Genomic DNA, 12500 nt, shown 5'->3' with positions numbered 1-12500 from the left:
GCTACCACCACATGCTACCACCCCATCCTACCTCCACATGCTACTACCCCATCCTACCATCACATGCTACTACCCCATCCTACCACCACATGCTACGACCCCATCCTACTATCACATGATACCACCCCATCCTACCACCACATGCTACCGCCACATGCTACCACTCCATCCTACTACTCCATGCTACCACCACATGCTACCACCCCACCCTACCAACACACCCTACCACCACAACCTACCACCAGAGGCTACCACCACATCCTACCACCAAATGCTACCACCGCATGCTACCAACACATGCTACCACCACATGCTACCACCACATCCTAACACCACATCCTACCACCACATCCTACCACCACATGATACCACCACATACTACCACCACATGCTACCACCCTATCCTACCACCACATGCTACCACCACATGCGACCACCATATGCTACCACCCCATCCTACCACCACATGCTACAACCACATGCTACCACCCCATCCTACCACCACATGCTACTACCACATTCTACCACCCCATCCTACCATCCCATCCTACCACCACATCCAACCACCACATCCTACCACCCTATCCTACCACCACATACTACCACCATATGCTACCACCACATGCTACCACCCAATTCAACCACCACATGTTACCACCACATATTACCACCCCATTCTACCACCACATGCTACCACCCCATCCTACAACCACATGCTACTACCCCATCCTACCATCACATGCAACTACCCCATCCTACCACTACATGCTACCACCCCATCCTACCACCACATGCTAAAACCCCATCCTACCACCACATGCTACCACCACATGCTACCACCCCATCCTACATCTACATGCTACCACCACATGCTACATCCCCATCCTACCACCACATGATACCACCAAATGCTACAACCACATGTTACCACCCCATCCTACCACCACATGCTACCACCCCTTCCTACCATATCACATGCTACTTCCCCATCCTACCACCACATGCTAGGACCCCATCCTACCACCACATGATACCACCCCATCCAACCACCACATGCTACCGCCACATGCAACCACTCTATCCTTCCACTCCATGCTACCACCACATTCTACCACCCCATCCTACCACCACACCCTACCATCACAACCTACCATCACAAGCTACCACCCCCTCCTACCACCACATGCTACCATCCCATCCTACCACCACACACTACTACCACATGCTACCACCCCATCCTACCACCATATCCAACCACCCAATCCTACCACCACAAGATACCACCACATGCTACCACCACATGCTACCAAACCATCCTACCACCACATGTTACTACCCCACCCTACCACCACATGCTACCGCTCCATCCTTCCACCACATGCTACCACCCCATCCTAACACCACAAGCTACCACAACATGTTACGACCCCATCCTACCACCACATGCTACAACCACATCCTACAACCAAATACTACTACCCCAGCGTACCACCACATGCTACCACCCCATCCTACCACCACATGCTACCACTCCATCCTACCACCGCATCTTACCACCACATGCTACCACCCCATTCTAACACCACATGCTATCACCCCATGCTACCACCCCATCCTACCACCATGTGCTAATACCCCATCTTACCACCACATGCTACCATCACAAGCTAACATCACATGCTACCATTCCCATCTTCCACCCCATCCTACCACCACATACTACCCCCATCTTACCACCACATGCTACCACCACATGCCACGAGCCTATCCTACCACCCCATTCTACCACCACATGCTACCACCACATGCTACCACCCCATTCAACCACCACGTGCTACCACCCTATCCTACCACCACATGCTACCACCCTTTCCTACCGCCACATGCTACCACCACATCCTACCACCACATGCTACCATCATATACTACCACCCCATCCAACGACTGCATGCGACTACCACATGCTGCCACATCATCATACCACCACATGCTACCACCACATGCTCCCACCCCACCCTACCACCACATGCTACCACCACATTCTTCCACTCCATCCTACCACCACATGCTACCACCAAATGCTACCACCATATGCTACCACCCCATCCTACCACCACATGCTACCACCAGATACTACCACCCCATTTTACCACCACATGCTACTACCACATGCTACCACCCAGGCCTACCACCCCATCCTACCAACACATCCTACCACCACATGCTACCGCCACATGCCACCACCCTATCCAACCTGTATATGCTACCACCACATGCCACCACCCCATCCTACCACCACATGCTACCGCCACATGCTACCACCACATGCTACTTCCCCATCCTACCACCACATGCTACCAACCCATTATACATCACCTGCTACTAACCCATCCCAACACCACATGCTACCACCCCATCCTACCACCACATGCTACGACCCCATCCTACTACCACACGCTACTGCCACATGCTACCACTCCATCCTACTATTCCATGCTCCTACCACATGCTACCACCACATGCTACCACCACATTCTACCACTACATGGTACCACCCCATTCAACGACCACATGCTACCAACCTATCCTGCCACCACATGCTACTACCCCATCCTCCCATCACATGCTATTACCCCATCCTACCACCACATGCTACCACGCCATCCTACCACCACATGCTACCCACCCATCCTACTACGCCATCCTACAACCACATGCTACCCACCCATCCTACCACCACATGCTACGACCACATGCTACCACCCCATCATACCTAAACATGCTACCACCACATGCTACCACCACATGCTACCACCCCATCCTACCACCACATGCTACCACTCAATCCTACCGACATATGTTACCACTATATGCTACCATTACATGCTACCACCACATCCTACCACCACATGCTACCATCACATGCTACAACCACATGCTAACACCCCATCCTAAAACCACATGCTAAAACCATATGCTACCACCACATCCTACCACCCCATCCTACCACCACATCATACAAGGACATCCTACCACCCCATCCTACCACCACACGCCACCACCACATATTACCATTATATGCTAACACCACTTGCTACCACCCAATTCTACCACCACATGCTACCACCACATGCTACCACCACATGCTACCACCACATGCTACCACCCAATCCTACCACCACATGCTACTACCTCATCCTACCATCACATGCTACTACCCCATCCTACCACCACATGCTACCAACCCATCCTACCACCATATGCTAATACCACATGCTACCACCGCATCCTACTACCACATGCTACCAACACATGCTACCACCCCATTATACCACTACATGCTACCACCACATGCTACCACCCCATAATACCACCACATGATACAACCACATACTGACACCACATACTACCACCAAATCCTACAACCTATGCTACCACCCCATCCTACCACCACATGCTAGCACCTATCCTACCACCACATGCTACTACCAATCCTACCACCACATGCTACTACCACATCCAATCATCTCATGCTACTACCCCATCCTACCACCACATGCTATCACCCCGTCCTACCACTACATGCTACCACCACATGCTACCACCCCATCCTACCACCATCTGCTACCACCCCATGAAACCACCCCATAATACCACCTTATGCTACCATCACATAATACCACCAAATGCTACCACCCCATCCTAGCACTATATGCTACCACCCCAACCTAAAGAAACTTACTACCACCATATGTTACCACCACATGCTACCACCCCATCCTACTACCATACACTACCACCACCTGCTGCCACCACCTGCTACCACCCCATCCTACCACCCCTTCCTACCACCCCATCCTACCACTACATGCTACCACCCCATCCTACCACCACAAGCTACCAACACATGTTACCACCCAATCCTACTACCCCATCCTACCACAAATCCGACCACCATATGCTACCACCCCATCCTACCACCACATCCTACCACCACATCCTTCACCACATGCTACCACCCAATTCTACCACCACATGATACCATCCCATTCAACCACCACATGCTACCACCCTATCCTGCCACCATATGCTACTACCCGATCCTATCATCACATGCTACTATCCCATCCTACCAGCACAGCCAACCACTCCATCCTACCATCACATGCTACCACCCCATCATACCACTACATGCGACCACCACATGTTACCACACCATCATACCACAGCATGCTATTACCACATGCTACCACCCCATCCTACCACCCCATCCTACCACCACATCCTACCACCAGATTCTACAACCCATCCTACCACCACATGCTATCACCACATGCTTCCAAAACATGCTATAACCCCAGTCAACCACCACATACTACCACCACATGCTACCACCCCATTCTGCCACCAAATGCTAACACCACATCCCACATCCACATGCTACTACCCCATCCTAAACCATCAACAAACCAACCACCCCATCCTAACCCACATGCTACCAACCCCATCCTACACCAATATGCTACCACTCCATCATTACCACCACATGGGTACCGCCACAATGCTACCAACCAAACCTACCATTACATGCTACCACCATATCCCACCACCACATGCTACCACCACATGCTACCACCACATGCTACCACCATATGCTACCACCCATCCTACCACCACCTGCTACCACCACATGGTACCACCCCATCATACCACCACATGCTATAATCCCATGCTACCACCACATGATACCACAACATGCTACCACCATATCCGACCACCAAATGCTACCACCCCATCCTACCACCACATACTACCACCACATGCTTCCACCCCATCCTACCACCCCATCCTACCACCCCATCCTACCACCACATTCCACACCTCATCCTACCAACACATGCAACCACCATGAGCTACCACCACATGCTACCACCCCATTCAACCACCACAAGCTACCACCCCGTCCTACCACCACATGCTACCATCCCACTCTACCACCACATGTACGACCGCTACAAACCCCTAATGCACACCACATGCTACCACCCATCCCCACCACCACATGCTACCACCCACATGGTACTAAACCCATCCTACCCCCCCATCTACCACCACATCTACCACCCCATTCTCACCCCAACCTACCACCACATGCAAACCCCACATGCACCACCCAACTACCATCAACCTACCACTACATGCTACACCCCACCTACCACACATGCACTATCTCTTCCTAAAACCACCAAGTTACCACCCCATCTACCATCAAATGCTACCACCCCTTCCCACCACATGCTCCCAACCCATTTTTCCCAAAAAATTTAACTACCCATTCACCCCATGTGTACTCCCCCAATTACCCCACATGCTTACCACCAAACCCATCTACCCTCCTTCTTACCCCCAATGTACCACCTTCTAAAAAAAAAAAAAAATTAAAACCCACCAATGTACACCCCATGAACCTCCCCACATCTCCCAAATTTTGCTTTACCCAATCTTACACCACTGATTAAATCACATGCTAATCATGCTCCAATTCCTCTAAACCCTGCTACCACATGTACAACCCCACACCACATGCTACACATGCGATACCCATCCTAAACAATGCTACCACCACATGCTACACACATTGTGTACTCCTCATCTACATCTCAACCTTACAACACATGTACCACATATTCTGCAATCTTCCTTTACCACATGCTACCACACTGCTTTAGACTGTTCATCACCTAATGTACCACACATAACTTCACCCATTCACAACACAATTGCTACAACGATCCTTCAACCACTTGCTATACCCTTCTTATATATAAACCCACAATACCCATACTAAACATACTTGTAAAACCAATAATACTCCACATCCTTCACACGTTATCCTTAAGTGCTAACATCATATATTACACCACTTGTATGAACTATCTTCTTTATCTATAACAATTCCTTTACACAAATGTACCTACCTTCCTCTCCAAAGGCTACCACCCCCTCATACCACTCATTTACACACATAATTACCACATCTTGTACGTCTACACGAAGACCACTACTTGTTACCACATACTAACTAGCAACACCATGCTACCACCCCCTGTTGTGGTTAATATGTATTTTTTAGTGTCTTTTATATTTCTTTTTGTTTTTTTTATTTTTGTTTGTAATGGTTAGTTTTTTATTTTTTTTTTTTTTTATTTATTGGTTTTTTTTTGTTTTTATTTGTGTGTTTTCTTTTTTTATTTTCGCCGATGATTGGGTTTATTTGTGTTTTTATGTGTTTTTTTGTTTATATTTGGGTTTTGCATTTTTTTTTTGTTCTTATATGTTATATTTTTTTAATATTTTTTTCTTTTCTTATTTTTTATTCAATTTTTTTTATTGAGTTATTTTTTTTTTTTTTTTTTTTTGTCATATAATTTGATTTACTTTGATATTTGTGTGAGTTTGTTTTTTTTCTTTATGTTTTTTTTTTTTTTTATTGTTTTTTTTTTTTTTTTTTTATGTTAGTAGGTTTTTTTTTTTTTTTTTTTTTGTTTTGATCCTTGTTTGGTTTTTGTTTTTTTGTTTTTGTGTTTTTTTTTTTTTGTATTTGCGTAATTGTTCGTTTTAGTGGGTTGTGAGTTTCTTTTTTTTTTTTTTTTTTTTTTGCGCTTATTTTTTTTTTTGTGTTTTTTTTTTTTTTTCTTTTTTGTTTTTAATTTTTTTTGTTTTTATTTTTTTTGTTTTTTATTTTGTTTTGTTTTTTTTTTTTTTGTTTATTTTTTTTTTTTTTTTTTTTTTTTCATATTGTTTTATTCTTTTTTTTTGTGATTTATTTTTATCGTTCTTTTTTTTTTTTTTTTGGTTTTTTTTTCGTTTTTTGAATTGGCACTGTATTTTGTTTTTCTGCTTTTTTTTTTTTTTTTTTCTTTTTTTTTTTTTTACTACATTTACCTCATATAAAACCCCAATCCAACCACCAAGTATTCAAAAAATAATACACCATCTACGGATAAGGCGACTCCACTTCTTACCACACATGCTAAAAACAAAACCAAAATGTTACCAGCATTTTACACACATGCTTCTACTCATGCTAATCTCTCTCACGCCCCATCTACATCCATCACTACCAGCACATTCTACTCACTTCTAACCCCTCTACCACCATTGGCTACCAAAACATGAACTCCACATTAATACCACCGTTCAACCACAAACATGTACCACAACCGCTTCACATCCTTCCACCACATGCTATCAGCCTTTCTTATTCAATCTCTACCCCATACTAATACATGCTATCAAATCTATCCAACAAAATACACACCCCATATACAACAATGCCACACCATATACCTATCACATGCTTACCGCAACATTTAACAACCGTGCTACTCATTTCCTACACCACAGCTACCACCTCATATAATACATGTACTACCCACTACATCCACTTGCTTCAACCCACATCTACCACTACATGCTAAACCCATCTACACCAACGTACCGCCCCATGTAACACTCCATCTATATTAAAGCTACTAAAATGCTCACAACATGTACAACCACATCCTACCACCAAATCCCTTTCCCCCAAAATTTTAGCAAAACATGTACCCCCCCTTCAAACCCCCACAAAGAAATACCTGCCCCCACATTAATACCCCTCTCCATCAATGCTACTTTCCCCTTTCCCAACCAAAAGTACCCCCATCCCCCCCACCTTTACCAACCCCCTCCCCCACCCCAAAATTTTCCAAAAGCTAAAATTTTTTAACTAATGGGGAAAAACCACATGTACCCCCCCAAAACTTTAAAATTTACACCCCAAAACTTCCAAACCATGCTCCACCCTCCCATCGACACATGTACCACCCTATGTAAAATTATTTTAACCCCCTCCCCCAAACCCCATTTACCATCACATGTTTCAAAACCCCCAATTTTACCCCCCAAACCTACCCCCTCCCACCCCCATATTTCCGGAAAATCCCAAACCCCCCTACACCCACATGTTCCAATAATGTACCACCACATGTAAAACCCCTTTTACCCCAATTAAAAAACCCCATGCTACCAAACATGCTTTTCAACCCCATTCTATCACCCCAAAGTTAAACCCCCCCAAATTAACCCCCCCACATGCTTACCAAAAATCGTTCCCTTAAATGTATACCTCTTCCCCAAAAAAATGCTATCAACCTTTCCCACAAACCCTTTGCTATACCCATGTACCCCCCCCATCCTATACCATATGCTCCCCCAAAAATGCTACCCCCTTTCCCATCCTTCTTTTACCACAAGTACCACCCATTTTTAACCCCCACATGATAACCAATAATACCACCCCCATGCTTACCCAAAACCTACCACCCCTTTTTCCACCCCATCCTGCCGTTTAATGTCATATCCCCTTCTACTATCAATGTAAAACCTCATGTACCACCCAGTTTACCCCCAATGCTTCCATCCCCCCCCCATTTCCAAAGGGTACCCAAACCCCTTACCCCCCATTGTATAACATCCCTTTTCCCCATGTATATTTTTTACTACCCCATGACCCAACCCCTCCTTCCAAAACATGGCCCCCCCCCAAAGCTTCCACCCCTCCTACCCCCATTGCTACCCCCCATGAAACCCCCCCATAAAAAACCCCTTTTGTACCATCAATCCTTTACCCCCAAATTTAACCCCCTCCTAAGGGGAATATATGCTACCACCCCAACCTAAAGGGAAAAATTATAAATATGTTACCCACATGCTAACCCCTCCCCTTTCCCTAAATTTCCCCCTTTGCCCCCAATGTACCCCCCCATCCCACCCCCCTTTACCACCCCTTTTCCACCCCTACATGCTACCACCCCCCCTTTTCCCCACCAAACTTTCCAAAAATTTTTCCCCCCAATTTCCCATACCCCCTCCCACCCCAAATCGCCACCCTATGTACCACCCCCTTCCACCCCAAAAACCCAACCCCCACATCCTTCACCCCATGTACCCCCAATTCTACCCCCACATGATACCCTCCCCTTAAACCACATGCTACCCCCCTATTGCCACCTTTTGTATAAAGATCCCAAAATCACAGCTATATCCCCTCCTACCCCGCACAGCAAAACCCCTCCCTCCCAAACCCTAAAGTACCCCCCCATCATACCACTAATGGACCCCCACATGTTACCAAATATACCCAGATTTTATTACCCCATGCTACCCCCCTTTACCCAAACCCCTCCACCTTCCCCTTAAACCAGTTTTACAAACCCTCCCAACCCCCTGCTATCAAAATGTTCCCAAAAAATGCTTTAAAAACCCCGGGCAAAACCCCCAAAACTACCCCCATTTTACCACCCCAAATTTCCCAAAAAGTAAACCCCAAACCCCCAGCCCATGTTCTACCCCCTCCTAAAAATCCCAAAACCACCTACCCAAAAACCCCTTTCTAAACCCCCTCCTTCCAATATGCTACCCCCCCATTTATTCCACCCCTGTACCCCCACAAAGCTACCAAAACCCAAATTTCCCTTACATGTACCCCCATATCCCCCCACCCCATGTCCCCCAATGCTAACCCCCAATGTACCATTTGCTTTTAAAACCCCTCTTTCCCCCACCTGTTCCACCACGGGGACCACCCCTCATACCACCACTTTTATAAAAATGTCCCAATGATACCCCAAAATTTTACCCAATCCGGGCCCAAATGCTACCCCCCCATCTACCAAACATACTACCCCCAATGCTTCACCCCCTTAACCCCCCCTCTTCCCCCCCATTACACCCCATTCAACCCCTTTCCTTTCCAAAATGAACCACCATGAGCACCCCCCACAAGTACCCCCCCATTAAAACCCCCATGTACCCCCCGCCTAACCCCATGTACCCTCCCCTTACCCCCAAAATTTACGACCCCCATTACCATAAATGGAACCCCATGCTACCCCCCCATTCCACCAAATGCTACCCCCAAAATTGGTTTTACCCAAACTACCCCCATTTACCACCCCATCTACCACCATTTGCACCCCCAAACCCACCCCCAAATGCAACCGCACATGTTCCACCCAAGTTCCATCCCCCCTTTCCCACATGTACTACCCCATCCCACCAAACACATTTCTATATCTCTTCCCACCCCCACATGTTACCCCCCCATCCCACCATCAAATGCTCCCCCCCTTCCCTTTTCACCCCAGTTTCCCCTCCAAATTTTCCCCCACCTGTACCGGGCCCCATGTTTCCACCCGATCCTACCATACATGCTACAACCCCATGCTACCACACCCTCCTTCCACCACATGTATACCACATGCTACCCCCAATTACCCCCCCGATCCTTTCCACAAATGTTTCTAAACCCCATCCCTTTTTAAATGGTATTACCCCCCTTTTACCACCACATGCTACCCCCCCATCCACCCCCACATTACCTTTCATGCTACCCCCACACCTACCCCCCCATACTTCCCCCCTTCTACCACCAGTGTTAACCCCCCCATTTTAACCACATGATCTTCCCCCTTACCATTATTTCTTTATCCCCCCCTTCCCCCTATGCTAACCCGGGCGTATTCTACTTTTTTAACCCCCATGTCACCACCCCCTACCACCTACGGGTTTTTCCGACATTTACCACCCAGGTACCAAACCCCATCCCACCACCCATGCTACCCCCCTTCTAACACCAAATACTACCCCATTTACTATATTTATCCTACCCCCCACATGATACCCCCAAAATGTACCACCCCTTTTACCAACCCCTCCCACAAAAACCCATGATACCACCCAAATTTTTCCACCCCGTTTCTACCTCCCATCCTACCACCACAAAGTACGACCCCCTTCTACCACCCCTGCTTTCGACCCCCTATAACAATGCCCCCACCCCATTCTACCAAACCCCATGCTACCAAAAAAATGCTACACCCCCTTTAAACCCCCTCCTACCTCACATGTATACCCCCTTCCCACCACCCCAAAACTACCCCACTTCCTTTACCTTTTGCTACAAAATGCTACCACCCCAAACCTACCCTTACTTTTACAACCACATCTTACCCCACAGGTAACCCCTTCCCCCACCCCATTTTACCCCCATATGGGTACCCCAAAAATTTACCCCCACATTACCACCCCCTCCTACAACCCCAAAGCTTCCCCCAATTTAAAAAGTGTACCAAAAATCCTACCCCCACCCTGCTACGGCCCCACCTACCACCACATGCCCACCCCCTACTACCCCCACATGCCACCCCCTCATTCTAGACACGTGGACCACAAATTTCTACCAACCCCAAATTTAAACCCCCTTTAATGTTTTCTACCCCATCCTACCATACTTACTAATTCCCACCCCCACATGTACTACCCCCTCTACCCCCAAAGGTTTCCAAAACCCTTCCCACCCCCAAAATGTTTCCAAAACCCCTTCCCACAAAACATGCTACCCCCCAATCCTTTTCCCCACATTCTTCCCCCCCCTCCTTTACCCCATGCTTTGCCAAAATGTCCATCCCCCCCTACCCCTAATGCTAAAAACCCCTTTTTCCCCCCCCATCCTACCCCCGATGCTACTATCAAAAAAAAACCCTCCATCCTACCCCCACATGCTTACCCCATCCCCCCACAAGTACCCCAAATGCCATTTACCACACGCTACCACCCCCTCCTTCCACCCCATGTATACCCCAAACCTACCAAAATGCTACCAAAAACCCCTGCTTTTCGACCCATTTAACCATCACCTGTACCCCCCCATCCTACAAACATGCTACCCCCAAAATGTTGACCATCCTGCCATCACTTTTTCCCCCCCTTAACCCCCGATGCTACCACCCAAAGTTTCCGCAATCTTTGCCATATGCTAATACCCCCTCTACCCCTAAATGCTACCACCCCTGGAAACCCCTTCCCACCCCCACATGTTCGTACTTTTACCCTCCCCAATGAAATACATGCTACCCCCATTTACCCCCTTTTCCTTCCACCCTATTACCCCAAACCCCCCCAACCCCCCATAACAAACCTAAAATACAAAAACCCCAACCTTAACCTTCATCCCCCACCAAACAATTTTCCACCCCCCCCTACCACCCCCATGCTAAAAAGCCAATGTTTCCCCCTTTATCCCAATTTTCCTTTCTCCCCCAAATGCACCACCCCTTTTTTACCACCCCACACTACCCCCCAACCAAATACCACAGGCTCCAAAAGGGCTAATTTCCCATAACCACCAAATGTTCCACCCCTTCCCACCCCCAATATACAACCCCAATTTCTACCCCCCCATTCCCACCCCCCTATTTCCAATCACCCCATCCTACCCCATATGATACCACCACATGCTTTAAAACCACACCTAACACCACATCCTACCCCCCATTACCACCAAAATGATAACCCCCCTACTACCACCACATGCAAAACCTTTTCCACCACATGCTACACCAATCCTACCACCATATGCTAACCCTCCCATCTTTCCACCAAAATGCTAAACCCCA

This window comes from Panulirus ornatus, chromosome 48, assembly GCF_036320965.1.
Source record: "Panulirus ornatus isolate Po-2019 chromosome 48, ASM3632096v1, whole genome shotgun sequence".
Lineage (NCBI taxonomy): Eukaryota > Metazoa > Arthropoda > Malacostraca > Decapoda > Palinuridae > Panulirus > Panulirus ornatus.
This window is presented reverse-complemented; position numbering follows the sequence as displayed.